Raw genomic sequence first — 16534 nt, 5'->3', positions numbered from 1 at the left:
GAAGTGATGCCTTAGCAGCACTGCTGAAAGGGCAGCCAGCAGGATAACTGGGCTGTCCTAGCATGTTGATTGTGCTCTCCCATAACCTAAAATTAGGATTGAGATTTGCATATTTTCTCTTCTGTCATTTTCAGCTAATGAGTTCCTAGGTGAGAACAAAGTGATTATTTCTGGCCATCACTTGCTTAAGTGAGAAGGCACCTTCAGTAGAACAGGTTTGGCACCCCTGCTTTTGGACATGACCCATCCTCATATGGCTCAGGAAGAGGAAATGGCATTTGAGCACTTTTTCTCCAAATTCCTTGGTATGGCTTCTTCAAATTCTTTGATATGTAAGCACCATGTTCATGAGGCCTTTACTGGGAATGGCAGACCATGACATCTGCACTTCTCTTATCCTTGGATGCCACTTATTTTGTATTCTGAAATGTCTAAGCCAGGACATGCAGCATCACTCTGAAACAGTGTGTGGATGTGGATGTTAAAATATGCCATGTCTTTTCATGTGTGGACCATTTAGAAGTATTATTAATCCCCTAGAAAAAGAATTAAAGTTCACATGTAATTCTGTGTGTGTGTGTGTGTGTGTGTGTGTGTGTGTGTGAAAGAGAGAGAGAGAGAGAGAGAGAGAGAGAGAGAGAGAGAGAGAGAGAGAGATGTAAATGCAGATTGACCCAGTAATGAAATCCCTTCTTAATAAACCTTGCTTTATCTTGGAGCAGCCCTTCTTTAGCAGAGATAAAGGCATCTTACCATGCTCATTAAACTGTGCATGGTTTGATGCAATCAGGCTTGCATCATTTGCATATGGATCACTTTAATCTAGTTCATCCATTCTCCTACCTATTGTTAATCATGCCTATACTCCCTCCCCCTCTCAGCTCCTTCGCCCTCTCTGTGCCAACGCTTTGATGCACATAGATAAATAAATAGTTGTAAGGATATCAACATCTTTCTGAGTGATCATCAGGCCTGAACATTTGCAGTGCCCCTTGCCTTGCTGATTATACTTTTGCTGGCATTCCATAAGCTCTCCATTTGTGTCTGTCTTTGCGTACACTGGGAGAGTGAAGAAGATAGACGATTATATCAGTGTGTGCCAAGGGCTCAGGTTTAACATCACTACTCCCAAATTAGGCATGACTTATGCTTTCAATTTATTCCGAGGATAGAGTTATCATGAAGTTGTGTCTCTATCTTTGGTACAAGTGCAATGCCCCTCCACATCACATGCCCAGCAGTGCACAATTGTCCTACACCATAAACACTTCTAGAAAGAACTGCCTTTCAATGGCTAGTAGCAACGCTGTCTTTGGAAGAGGTCAGGCCTGTGGAAAATGAGCATAGTGTGACATAATAAAATAGCGCAATATTATATGCATAATGACTTTATTTAATCTATAATAAAAATTGCAGTGTGCAATATCCAGTGACTGGTGCTATTTCCAGGGCTACCCCCCACTGCACCTCCTGCCCTTTCAGTTCTAGCCCAAAACAAGCACAGACAAGCACCACTGAAATCAGTGGACATCCACGTACCTAACTGTAGGGTTGTGGCTTCTACATCAGTAGTACTGTGAGCGCCAAATCTTATGCATGTTTACTCAGAAGTTTAGGCAATAGGGCTTACTCCCAGGTAAGTCTGCATAGGATTGCAGCCTGAGTTAAAGGTTCTGAATGAAGCAACGTTTAGTTTTCCTGGAGAAGAGCATTTGTGTCTGCAGGAACAAATCTGTACCAAGCAGTGTGATGAATTATAGAGATCATAAAATACTGAGGTTAGGGTTTCATTCACAAGCTGAGAGTGAGAATTCAGGCAAATCCATACAGCAAATCCTCACTTAAAGTCATTTTGTTATGTTTTGAAGTTGCTGAGAAAAAAAATTGATTTCTGGCCAGGGCCACTGTTTGTGTGGAGTTCACGCCTTTTCACCATGTCTATGTGTTTTCTCTAGCCCAGAAAGTAAACATTTATTTCAATGTTTTTTTTTCAAAGTTCACAATTATTATTGCGTTTTGGGTCTTTATTGGTGAGGTTTTTCTGTTCAGAAATATGCTGTAGGAACTTAACTCTTGTTTATATATACCCATTATCCTAGCAGTGGTTCCCAAACTATGGGTCCAGGACTGACCTGTCGGTCGTGACACAATTTTTGGTGGGCCATGAAACTAACTGGGCCGATTAGGTTATGTGCATCAAGGGTTAAACAAGCTGCTATGGGGGGGGCAGCACTGCTGCCCAATCACTATTATAGCCACACCCCTTGGCATTTATCAATCAGGCAGCAATCTTTAGGGCCTTTGAAATGTTCAGGAACCACTGCCTAAGGTATTTTTAAGTGCACGGTTTTGTTTTTTATGTACTGGTCAGTGACTGTAATAAATGATTGATTGATTGGTTTCATTATAAGTTATTTCAATTAAAGTTGCAATTACCAGAAATCTACTATCAACTTTTAAGTGAGGACTTGCTGTACTTCAAGTTCATGTCCCTTGGCACAAAGCTGAACCCAAAATCCTTAATTAAATATGCCAAGTCAACCCTGTGATTCTATGGTTGTTGTCCAACAGAAGTAAAAAAACCCCAGAATGTTCTAGATACCATCACACTTGTCTTCAATGGAACGTATACTACTTAGTGGAGAACAGAAAGGAAGAATTCATTCCTCAGGGCTGTGTAATTGATAGGAGCAGATGGAAAAAGGAAGACTTAGATAAATAAGGCCTGCAACCTGTCCTAACTCACTTCCTCGCTCTGCCCCCTCCCCGTATTTTCCCCATTTCCCCTCAAAGTGTAGAATGCATGCTGACACAGTGGGACTCTCCCCTTCCATTACATAAAGAATGTTATTGTCAGTTTGGATGAGCAAATGCCAGATAGATGGCATCCTTCTCAGTCTTGGCAAAAGCGATCATAAGTTCAGTGTATTAATATTGCAACAGTTGCACTAAATGAGATCACTCGGATAACAAAACATTTATCAACGAAACGCTGCCACCTACTGAAGTTTTGCAAACAGCCCAGATGATTGGATAAGATCACAAATTCACTGTGTCAGAAGCTTATGGGTTTCGCTGAAGGAAGGAGGGGGGAAGGAGGGAAGAGCAGAGTGATAACCAGCAGAATGAAATGAGACATCTCTTTCATGCAGTCTGTTTGGAAAGTGTCAGTGTAAATCCTGGAGAACAGCATCCAAACAGAGAAGAGTGCAGTTTTGGCTCTTGGTATTGTGAATTTGCAAGTACAGTAGCTGGGAGATGTATCTGACCAACTGGTTAAGCTGGCTGCTGTATATTGCATATTTTCATCTTTTCACCTTGATTGCCATGTTTTCTATCTGAGTGATCTCATTTAGTACAACTGTTTTTTTTTTAAGCTTGTGCTTAAATTTATAATTTTTTTTAAAGGGTGAGCCCCCCCCCCCCAGTTCATAGGCTAAGTCAGCCTTACTACAAATAAAAATAAGAAAATAGAAAAGAAAGCGAAACTGGCTAGATGCAGGCATCAAACTTTTCATCTCAAAGCACTCTGTCATGCTCCAGAGTAATACCATTTAAGGTAATGTGATTACAAAGATTTAAACTTTGAGTAAGGCAGCAGAAACTGACACCTTGACTGAAGCTCAGGATGGATACTCAAGGTGGTTTTATGTAGATCAGTGACCTAGCCACACCCTTTGCCACCATGTAATATTGAAGGAGTGATAAAAAGGTGGGCTTTACCCACCTTTTCAATATTATTGGTGAAATGGAGCTTCTGATTAAAGAACTGGTGTAGTAGTTTGGGAGTTGGACTTAGACCTGGAAGATTCAGGTCCAAATCCCTGCTCAGCCGTGAAGTTTCCTGGGTGACTTTGGCCCAGTCACTCTCTCTCAGCGTCACCTACCTCATAGGACAAAAGGAGGGGAGAAACTATGTACACCATCCTGAGCCCCTTGGAGGAAGGGTGGTATAAAAATTTGAAAAATAAATAAAATCAACTGGATGGGATGATTCTGGAAAAAAAATCTGAATAGCTCTGGAATATCTTCTGGAATAATTACAATGGAATTCAAATCTTGTATGTGCTGATTGTTTGGAAGCTGCCAACAGAACTCTTGACCTTTAAACCTGCGTTTTAGAATGGAAAGATCCATGTAAACCTGAGCCCTTTTCAGATGTTCAATAAATGTAAGGAGTTCAAGATATCTGTCCTCTAGATAGCACTTCCAGTTTAGGGATATCACTGTTTCCCAGTATGCAAACTACAGAATTTGTCCCAAAAAGAAATGCAGCTTTTCTCTCAGTTACCATAGAATTACCATAGATTACCGTAGATATTTGCCTATAAGGTAAGAAATTTCTGCCAATTAATCAAGCTTAGATCATCTCGCCTTATCTGCGGGTCACTCAGAGGTCAGGGCTATTCAGGTTCATTGGCAGCCAGGAGAAGCCCACAGGAGAGCAAGAGGGCAATGCAGAGATAACTATAGGCAATTAGTTTCCGATTCTCCAAGCTGTAACCAAATTAACCTTTTCAGTCCTGAGAAAAAAGTAAAAGCTCCTCAGGGCTCAAGGCTGCCACTTAAATCAAGCCTCATTCTCTTTGCAAGGATCACATCTGACCCTTCTGCACCCTGGTCTGGTTTTTAAAACACTGGGATGTAATCCTCATTGCTGTCTGAAACAAAGAGGTTACATTTCAGTGCACCATTACTTAGGAAAAACGCCCATGGAAAGAAATGGGTCTATTTCTGAGTAAACTGGGTTGCAATTATGTGTAGCTATGCTTGCCCACAGTCACTCCTTGTTGCTTGTCTCTCCGCTATGAATTGAACTGCACACTCCTAGCTATGTGTTATATGTTGTATGTTATATGTAGAGCCTCTAACTTAACACACCAGGCACCTTAAAAAAAGGATTTGATTAATGGTTCTACTGGTATGCTGTTTACAGTGCACTTACTCTGATAAGTGTTTACAAAACAGTTATGAAGACCAGAATTTAAAAAGTTAATGAATAAAAATGTATCTGATGATCTTTTACTATCTTTTTATTAAATTAGAGACTGTACAGTTCTTAGATAACAAGTACTGGAAGGTTATTTTTCAGGATCTGTCCTCAGGTAAAAATCAGACAAGACTGTAGTAAAAAAAACACAAAAAACCCCTAAGTTTAAACCCCCATCTTATCCAAGGGACATAGAAAATTCCATGATTTTAGCTCAAAACATGCCCTCGACTTATCTGTGAGATCGACATACTCAAGTATTTCTGGTGCAAGGTATAGGGTTTTATAGGCACCTTCTAGATCAGTCATTTTCAACCACTATGCCATGGCATCCATGGTGTGCCACAGATGGTCTGCAGATATGCTACAAGAGCTTGGGAGATGGTCATTTATTAGTAGGGCCACTGGGGTATGTGAGCCCCTGCTGTCAATGGATGTGCCTTGTCAATTGTCAAAAAACCAATGGTGTGCCTTGGCAATTTTAGCACCTTGTCAGCATGCTGTGAGATGGAAAACGTTGAAAATCACTGTTCTAGGTCGACTGTTGTGTGATTGTAGAATTGATGAGTGATTGAAACATGAGTGATGAGTGACTCATGGATTATCCCTTCCCCCCCAATTTTGTGAGTTTTCTTTTTTAATTCTTTTTCCCTTCTCAGCCTTTGTCTTCAGTGATTGATGCCCCTCCTGTGTTATCACAGTGGTAGAATGGTTGTGTGTTACCTGGCTGAAAAGGGAAAAATGTCTAGAAAAAAATAACCAGACTCACTACCATTTTAGGAAATTTTGCAAGAACAGCATAAAATGAACCATAAGTCCTCACAATGCAAAGCCAGCAGATCCCTTTTTAAAACTGTGAGCAGAACTTTGGCTGTTTTCCTCTCTCACAAGCCTTTCACCAGTATAGCATTAAGGGGAAAATCCATGTTTTTAAAAAATTGGCTGGAAAGGCCCATAGACTTACCTTCATTATTCAAGGGATAAATGGTTTTTCTGACACTCAAGTGCTGTACTATCCTCTTCCTGGATTATCCTTCACCCTTTTAAACCCCCAGCTTTACTGAGATTGGAATGGCTATTGCAGAGGAACCAAGGAAAGTGTTTTGTTGGCTAGAATCTTATCTGTCATAATATGGAACTCAGGAACCATAGAGCAGGATAAAGTGACAGCAAAGATGATTCCATGAGAAAGTTCAAGAGCAATTTTAACAAATGTCATGGATGGCCAAATTCATTTTCTTGTTCAAAGAATGACATGGGTTAAAACTGGATACATACTTCCCAATTGGGGTTGGAATGGAGAAGAAGCTTTCCATGGGGCTGCCAGGAAAATCCCCAGTTAATTTTCATTAGGATTTGGCTTGCTTACAAAACTGCCACTGAATTACTGCCAAAGATTCTGTGCTGTTCTTTCAGGAGTGCCAGAGAGCAAGATGTGCAGTGTCATCACACTTGCAGTGTCAATTCATTATGTCCCCTGTTATAGCTCATCAGCATCATGTATTCTTCAGGATGCTAGACAAGAGCTCTATCCAGTCCCCGTCTGAGCCCCACTGCCGCCTGAAGCAGTATACAAATTCTGCCCCCCAAAACCTTGTCCACATGTGCAGAGGGCCAGCTGATGCCATTGGGCTATGTGCTGTCACGACTGCATCCACTCTGAAAAAAATCACTCACCTTTACCTTGCTCCTTAGGCTAACTGTAGGAATCTAGCATTATGCAAACTTTACAACAATTGCATAATGTGTTATATTACAATCCTCATTTAAATAAATACTGCTATTTTATATATAAACTTATAAATACAATTATAATTAAATCAGTTTTTACCCCACGGTCTACAACATATAAAACAATATAGTAAATAATTAAAAAAAACTGAAAAATACAAAATACATAATTTTTAAAAATTAAAGAAAAAAAATTAAATACACCAATATAAAAAACAACCAGCAGCAACCCCCCAGTGATAATAGAAAAGCAGGCACATACAATACAAAATGGCAGTAAAATACATCCTTTAAAAAAACAGCAAAACATCTACAGTCGTGCACCACTTAACAGCAGTGCTTGATGCAATCTGGACCCTTTCGCAGGGAAGGGGATGCTCCTCCCCTCCAGAGGGTTGTCTGAGCTTCCCAGAGAAAGTGCATGTCTGCACAGTGCCTCTGCAGAGCTCAGACTGAGGGAAATTGCGTCCCTCACATGACTTCTGTTTCATAGAGGAAATTGGAAATCGTGCAAGAGATGCAATTTCCGTCAGTCTGAGCCTTACAGAGTCTTCTATTCTGGAAGACTCAGACAAACCTCCGGAGGGGAGGGGAGCCCTTGTTTTTGGAGGGTTCAGGTGTGTGCCCCCCGACAACCACATGACCACACATGGTCATCAGTTATGCAGCCCCAGTGTAAGCCAGAACATCTCAAAGTTGTGTGCACCTGTACTTCTATAGTGACCAAAATAAAATCCAAAGGCTAGTCTGAAAAGAAATGTTTTAAGGCCCCAGCAGAAGGCTTATAGAAAAGGAGCAATTAGTTAATCCAAGAGAATTCCATAAAGTTGGTGCCACTACTGAGAAGGACCTTGCTGTCATCCCTCCCACCTCTAAGTGACAGCACATCTAATAGGGGCCAAAAACCAGCACCTTGAATTGGACCTAGAAACAAACTGGCAGCCAGTGCACCTATAGGGGCAGTGGTCTGGTAGAGTTGAATTCCCAACCTCCTGAGATCACATGAGATGTCACATTCTGCACCAATTGCTATTTCTGATCATCTTCAAGGATAGCTCCATGGAGAGCGTGTTACAGTAGTCTATCCTTGATGTCATGGCATGGATCACTGAGATCATGTTCAAACTATCCAGGTATGGCTGCTGCCAACAAACCAGCTGAAGCTTGCCAAAGGCCCCCTGGCCACAACCATCACCTGGATATACAGGAGCAGCTGTGAATCAAGAAGTACTCCCAAGCTAGGGGAAGTATCCAAAATTTCATCAGTTACATCTCCTATTGTGGAATCCTATCGAGGGCTTACTATGGCTGATCTCGCAGTGTGCCACTATAAGCCCCTGACAGGCAGCATGAAAGCTGTGTGGCCATCATGCACTTTGGGGCCATTGATGCAAACAGCCAGAGGCCCAATGTGCATGACAACACTCCCAAACACCCCACTGGAGTAGGTGGGCTGGTGGCAGGGGTGGTTTTGGGAGGCTTGTGGGTGGTTTGGGGTGGGGAGTGAAAGAATCTCAGTGGCAGTGATGCACACAGAGATTCTATCCCCCTTTCCCCACCCAGAACCTAGCAAAATAGCTGGCCTAGGTCTGAGCAGACCCACTGGAAGCAGGGGTTAGGATTAGGCCTTTAGAACCCAATCCTAACTAAATGCTGTCCTCAAAACACAGTGGCACCAGCACAGCCTCTGCTGGAAACTGTGGGCAGTTGGAGACCATGGGTGAACAGAGAAGTAAGTAAAATTTTTAACTTGGCCTCCAATGGGTCTATTCAGATCTGTGCCAGCTATTTTGCTACCAGTTTTGAAAATATAAGTAAAGGCCTGATAAGGAAGGTTTTCTGACAGACATGGGTACTTGACCAGTACTGACCTGGTTAATTCCAGATGCTATCCCACCTCTAGTGGGGGTGGGAGGGGGGGTGAAACTAGTCAGCATGCAGCTCTGGACACCTGCTGCTGAAAAAACTCTGGCCACAGGCAAATTACTGCTACCGGAGAATTGCCTTAGAAAGTTATCCTTGTTTTAGCCTTTATCCTTGTTTCATCTTTATGGTGACCTCTTTTACTGATGCATTTCAGAGGAGAATTGGGAGGGCAATGGCCCTGAATTTTGGAGGAGCTGGTTCCTTTGATGCAGGGGCTGCCTCATCTACTGTGCTATTTCAAACATCTGTGCAGTCCTCTTTGTAGCTATTAGGTTATCTACTCTGTCATTGCTACCTTGCAGGAGGTGATGTGACCAAAGAAGTGACACAAGATTTCTCAGCTCATTCAAAGAACACCTCTCTGAGGGTTATTGTCTCTAGTTTGCTCGAATTATGACTTGTAATGTTAATGATGTGGCATCTCTGGTCAGAATGTCAAGAGCAAGGCTTTTGTGAAATCATGATTTTCAGTACACTCAAAGTTGAGGTCAAAATACAAGCCTTGTGGGTTCGTTTTGTTAGCCCCACAAGGTGTCATCCCTTGAAACATTAGCTTTGCTGTAACTCTGGCTTGCTGGCCTGATGTCAAAGGCAGGCAGGAGTTTCTGTGAGGGTCATTGCCTTGGTGCATCTGGTCTACTTGTCTCAAATTATAAGGCATATTGTTGCTCCAGAATCAATACATGTTTGGCTTCCATCAGCAAGTTCAAAGAAAATGTTCAAAAAGTCAAAAGAGTTTCACATTACATTTTAGTCATGTCACAAATCATGATTGGTTTATAATTGGTCCTAAACTTTGATTTTATGTTGGTTTTAGAGAAGTCCTGTATGTGGACATTTAAGACTTGATTTTCCCATTACATTGCAAATATTTGTCTTGTGTACAATGCATGTGTACAGAAAACATGAAAAGCTGTTGCATCAATGTATTTAGTACATTTATCAGCCTGCTAATCTTATTTATCATTTTAAAACCAAAATACGTTTGCAGTTATTTTTTTTAATAGCACTTTTGCATTTTGCCACTTTGTAAGAATAGCAAATGTAAACACTTTGAAACAAACTAGACGGCAGTCACCCAGTACAAGAACATGCTTCAGGAAATGATGTTAACCTTCCTTTATGGAGCGCACTCTCTTAAGAGTAGGTCACTATTGTGCTGTTAAATCGCATAAGGAAGCAATCTAAATGACAGTCAATAGCAACCAAGAATGCCCAGGAGACAAAGAATAGAACTTAAATACCTCAGTGCCATAAGAACATTTTCTCCCAAATATGAGCCAGCAGCTCATTTTCACACATTTTGCAATCTAAATAGAGTTCTCTCTCTCTGTCTCCCCCCCCCCCCATCTATACCTACAATTTATGCAACAGTAGCTATGTGTCATGTCCTCTGCTCTGATGTCTTACTAGGGATAAGCCTACTATAAAAACAAGGAAGCCTGTTTCAAATTAGTTACAGGTGCAGCCTATTTATCCACAGATTTTTTTTATCTGAGGATTTGTCTCTGCAAATGGCGTGGGGGAACCGAAAGTCACACACACCTTTGCCCTGGCAAAGATGCCCTTTGCTGGCATCTCACTCCATTTCCAGGCAGCCCAAAACACTGCAAAAAGGCTCTGCCTCACCCAGGCAGGGAAATAGCCCTGGAGCCCTGGAAGAGGTACCCCTTGCAAAGGAACAGTAACACTCCTGGAGCCCCTGAGCCAGCAAAGAGGCTGAAGAGGGGAAGGGGGGGCCGAAAATCTCTGTAGCCAGAACACATGCAGCAAGGTGGAGCTCTCTCTCTCACTCTCTCTCTCACCCACACAGAGGCAGATATGGTAGCAACAGAGGGGATTGCTTTAAAAAACTCAGGGTGTGTTTGCCAAATTCCCCCCCCCCCATTGAGATGGTGCAAGCAATCACCGACACAAGCAACCCCCCTCTGGTGCAGGCTATCACGGACACAAGCAAGCCTTCCCACCAAGCAAAGGATGAGATTTAGCCTACAATCCTCTCCACGCTTTCCTGGGAGTAAGCCCCATTGACTACAGTGGGGCTTACTTCTGAGTAGAAATGCATAGGGCTGGACTCTTAAAAGATCAGCATCCCATGTGAAAGCAGCTGGCAACAGGGAGGGCCAAGTACGAAGGGGAGGGGATTGATAAAAGCTGCCTTAGTTTCCTTCCATCTGGAAGTGTCAGGCTGTAGTGTATTTGTGTAACTCTATGGAATTTAGTTTTTTGTTAATCGTGCTGAGTCACGGAATGGAACTAATGCGGATAAATAGGCTCCACCTATATATTTATTACTGCATGCTGGTGGTAATACATTAGGGGCACATGCCTTTAGATATGAATGGAGCCCTAATCCCATCTGCCTGTAAGAATGTTAAAGACAGAATCACTGTCTTTATATATGCATGTATATAATGCATGTATATAATAACTGTCAATATATGCATGTGCTCTTATGCAATGCAGTGCATACTTATCTGCTTTTCCGCATTGTTCAAAAATGTCTTCTTTGAAGTGGCCCTGATAAAGAGTACTGTTCCCACACTCAGGTCATCTGTATGAAGCTAGCTGGTTTCTCTGGTTTGGAAGAATGTTATAATAGCATAGATCAGGAAATAAAACATTGTTCAGTTTGTTCCATGGTATTCAAATTCACATATATATTTTCCCACTTTCCTTTTCAACCTGAACTTTCAGTTCACCAGGCCTCGCCAGTCAGCTTGGGCTGAATCTGCATAGGTTGGGCTGAACCTGCCTTGTAAAGATAGGCATCCTGCTTTCCCAGTCCTCTCCGGCACATGGAGGACTCTACGGGAGCATGGAAATGATGGGCAAACTCAAAAGAGGATAAGAGAGGAGGGTAGGGCTTCACTCAAAGTGACAGAGTATCTCTGAAGATGCTTGGCTCAGGGGCCCACCCTTCACAACATATGGGAACCCATTGATGAACTCTTGTTGGAGGGCCCCCAAATACTGGCAATTTTGGACAGCAATAATATATTGCACTACTTTACAGACTGTACAAACAGGTGACCAAAATGCAAACAACAGTAAAATTGCCACAAATAGCAGTAAACGTTTCATCTCTCTACTCAGTTATTCCAGGTATAGAAGAGACGTGATTATATTGCTCCAGCGTTCAGAAGGTGAACATCACAAGCTGCTTTAGGAAACAGCAAGGAGAACTTTTGAGTGCTGTCAGTCAGTTTTGCTGTGAGAAAGTCAGGGGGGTTACTGCAGTTTGTAGCCCACCAACACAGCTACCAATACCCAGAAGTCTTTCTTTTTTCATATTCTTCCACACCTGTGCTTTCAAGGCATAAATTTTAAATTGAACATTCTTTCTCTTATGGTTTAGCTTAACATGTAGCAGCATTAACATAGTTGGTTTGAACTTTTTTTCTGCATTAGAAAAGAAAGGAAAATGTCCTACCCCTCTTGGATCTGTTCATTAACATTTTTCGAAGTCAGCTCCCAAGAAACTTGCAAGCTTGGACTACAACTTTCTGACTTGGCATGCATGTAAAAAGGGGAGAAAAGCCTCTGCCATCTTGTATAATACTGCTTGATGGTAATGATATTAAATATTTAAATGCTAGTTCATCACGTAGGAACTACAGGAGTTCAGCTGTCTTTGTTATGTGAAAGAAGGGTGGAGAGCGGAAGGGGTAAAAAAGTCTTGTTTAAGAAGGGAGCAGAGTAGAAGACAACAATTTTTTAATGGCAAGTAATCTCTTGGAAGGGTCTGCCACTGTACCTTCTTTGCTGCCTGCATCATTTGTAAATTGAATAGCTACATTTTATGGACGGCTCAGAGTGATGCCTGGGGAAACTGAACACCAATGAAATCAGCCTGGGTGTAAAGAAATGCCTGCGCATTTTCTGGCTGATGGATTAGTAAACCACAAAAGTACCAAGAGCTCATTAATGCAAAATTCTCAGGCTGTGGCTCCTGGGGATGGGGAAGTGCTCCGGAGAGACAGAAAGATGTGCACTATTGTCAGTGTGGCCTCCTAAAGCAATGGATCATGGGAAAAGAACAGCCCTCTAACTGTTCAGATCACCTTTCCCTGGAGAGCACTGGTGTTTCAGCTAGCATACGAATCAGGAATGGAAGGCGGTGAGGGATGGCAGCCTAGCCCAACTTTTGACATTAGCAGAGTCGATTTAGAAATAACACAGTTACCTTAACTCCACATTCCCAAGATCAAACACATAGGTGTTTGAGAGGCACAGCATCTGATCCAGACCAAATCTAGATTAGGGTTTTGTTTTTTTTTAGAGCTAGTGTTAATAGTACTTTACCACACCAAACCAGTTAACTGTATTCTTTATGTTGTTCCTGCTGCGCTAAAGCAAACATATTTAACCTTGCATTATTTGGCAAGCAACTTTCCGGTAAAGCATCGGCAAGCCAGTTCACTTCTCATACATGCGTACAGGCTCCCCCACGGGTGTATGTTCCTGGATCCCAAATCAATTTACAAGCCACCAAAAATGGGAGAAATGGTCCTCCCAATATTGGCCATTTGGACAATGCAAATCGACACACGGAGCTGAGCCACCATTCCTGATAGCAGATGTCCGTAAAAATTCATAGCAGGCTATTAAATTTAGCAGATCCCATCTTAATTAGATTAGCTTCTGCGCAGCATGACAGATGAATATTTCACTGATGGAGAATTTAGAAATATTTCAGGTGGGAATTCTTTATGGAAGATGCTGTCTCTTTTCTCCAGTGGGAAAAAAGCCCCGATAATGACACACCAATATTGGCCTGCTAGAACATAAGCGACAGCTTTTTTTATTGATGTTTGTCTTTTTATTTCTTTCAAGAATAGGCAGGCTTTGTGTAGGTTTTGCATGTTTGCATATAAAACCCAGTTAACCTAACAGCATACACAATAGTGAGAAACTACAGTATATGCAATTCTTGTTGTCAAATCCCATTACTGAGCTATCACCATACAAAGCCATTCGTTAGTGTTCTGACAGTTCAAAAGTTGTATTATTTTTACCTACGTAATGGAAACAGAGTTCTGCATTTGACTCAAATGGGTTCTATGCACTGCATTCCATCTCTTACCCGTTAAGATCACTGCAGGATTAAAAAAATAAAATAAAATAATCTGCCTGTGACAACAATTCTCCAAGAAAATATGAGCAACATGAACAACAATAACCAGGGTATATCTCCTAGGTTTTGCTAGAGGCAGCCCAATCCAAGCCCAAAGTATGCAGGCAGCCCAATCCTGAATGCCGTGGCACCAAAATGTCAACTGCTGCATCCTGTGGGTGCCAAGGCTACCGCCTGGGTCTCTTCAGAGTAACAGAGTGTTTGCTCCCTTATCCCAGGTAATGCAGCAGCAGCACCAATGGGTCTCCTCAGCTCTGCGCCCACGTTTGAGCGGGAGCAGAGCCTAAGAGACCCATGTTGGATCAACCAGCTTGGGAAGGGGATGAGAATGCAGTGGTAGAGACTGCCGCCATCTTCGGCCCCTTCCATCTGCCCTCCCTCCTTCCCCCCCCCCCCGCCCTGAGAAGTCTTACTGCTGGCTGGTGCTGGAGGAGCACCAGCCATCCAGAGGCTCTGAGGTCCAGTGCCAACAGCCCCTCCTCTCTGGGTGCTGTGGATGTGCCTTATGGCATGTTTGCAACACCCAGCACTGGTGCTGGAGCTCAGCACCAGTGCTAGGGCTGTTTAGGATTGGGGCCCTAATTCAGTGCAACTGGTCTTTCTATTCTCATTTCTGCCTACCAAAATGGGGCACTGTCTGTGTGGCATTGTCCAATGCTGGTGGGGAGAAATGAAGTGGGGGCGTACATCTGTTCCTTGCACATCTGGTTGCAGCAAACCCAGAGATTAGTTATGTGGAAGGAATTCCAGCTGAGATCAGTGAGCCATACTTTCCAGGAACCTTGTTGATGACTCGAATGCAAGATAGGAATGGAGAGCTTGGGAAGGTTCAGCATAGGTATGCCTTTAAAGATAAGAATGCAAAGTGCAGCCATTCATGTATCCACTGTCATTGTAAAGACTGATTCACATTTGCAAGCACACAGGCCAGTCCATGAGGCCAGCTGAAGTGGTCCACTCAGGCAGCAGCTTGGTAGGGGTCACCCATGACTGTCCACCACTGCTCCTTGGATTGGGAAAGGGAGATGGTGAAAGAGAAAATGTGGAGGGGAAGAAAGTGGTGAGCTAGAACACTGGAGAGGGGGAGAAGCAGAGGCTGGCGCATCAAGTGGGTAAGGGGGCAACATTTGGCATGCTGCCTCAGGTGTCAGGAGATCTTGAGCTCAAAGATAGTCTAGATGACTTTAAAGATGGAGGAGATGAATCCATGGGTGATAGATCTAAATGGCTACCAGTTAAAATAGATAAGCAGAGGTTCACATTCAGAGGCAGCATATATATTGTTAACGTTGGCTAGGAACAAACACCAGAGGATGGTATCACCACCATTTCATAAGGTATCACCTTATGAACCAGCCAAGCGGTCATATACTCTTACCACTTGGTATTTCATAGTTTGGCCACTTTTCACTTGGTGACTTGCTGATGAAATGTGGGGAAAGAGTCTGTCTGTGGCACCAGATCTGTAATGGCTGCTTCAGACATCCAAGTCATCAGCCGACAAAAGGTCATGAAGTGATGGATTTGTGTTTCTGAATGGACCCCGAGCCATTAAAAAAAATTGTGGGTAATGTTTCTAATCCCTGCCTGGAAGTCTACTTCTGTGTTAGCAGAGACTATCTTCCCTGTGAAATTTTTTTTTTGGGGGGGGGGGGGACAGAGGCAGGAGAGGGCATGGGGGAGATGAAATGTCAGGCAGGACTCCCACTCAGATCAAAATTTTCATATAATAGCAAAGGAGCCCTTCAGAACACAAGGATGCATAAACTCAGAGCATGCATGCTGACGGCTGATAAAAAGAAAGGACCAGCATTTGCTCACGCTGCAGGCTGATAGCATTCACATCATACACCATTTGTTACTAGGCAACTGATTAAATATATGTGCTGGTCCTTCAAGCAGTGCTTGCAATTAATTAAGCAACCCGTTCTCGTTTTGACTGCCTTCCTTCCCCCACTCCCTTTCAGATGCTGACAGCTGAGAAGTGCTAGTTATCTGGCTGAATGGAGGCGAGTGCAGAGGTGGGGTCATTAGCCACACAGGTAACAGCCATCTGTGAAGACACTTGGAGAGTTGAAAGGACATCCGGACAGCACAAAAAAGCTCTCCCCATTCCATTTTATAGACATGCAGGAGACAACTGAGCTGAGGAAGCTGGAGGGTGCATGCCAGGAAAAGACGCCTGCATAACAACATTGATGGAATACATTTAGAAGGGGGAAAGAGATTGATCAACTCATATTTGCCAGCTATTGCTTTCCCATGATGCTGCAGGGGTAACCTACACGAAGTGGAAGATGCCACCAGAAAAGATAATTGCTCCTGTCTTGGTTTTGGATGAAGGTCACCTCCACAATGTCATAGGTAGAGGTGGGATTTTTCCAATGTTAACTAAATAAAAAACACATAACACCGTTTTCTGTACTTCTAACTTTGGAAAATACCTATGTCCGTGAATAAATAAAACCATTTTTACCCACCTCTAGTCATAGGAAAATGGTACCGTAGTTTGCAATTATGGCTGGACTGTGGAATCTAAGAAGCAAAAGACCAATATGTGAAAACAAAAACATTGCCAGGAAATGGACATACTGATTGGGTGACCATATATGAAGCAGCTTTTACCGAGTTAGGTCATTCGCCTATCTATTGTCTAAACAGGATTTCAGATTGGGCCTTTTCTAGTCTCACATGGGGATGCCTGGGATTGAACCTAGAACCTTCTGTATGCAAAGCGCATGCTCTGCCAC

This window comes from Tiliqua scincoides, chromosome 1, assembly GCF_035046505.1.
Source record: "Tiliqua scincoides isolate rTilSci1 chromosome 1, rTilSci1.hap2, whole genome shotgun sequence".
Lineage (NCBI taxonomy): Eukaryota > Metazoa > Chordata > Lepidosauria > Squamata > Scincidae > Tiliqua > Tiliqua scincoides.
The sequence above is the reverse complement of the archived record's forward strand: the minus strand, read 5'-3'. Positions refer to the sequence as shown.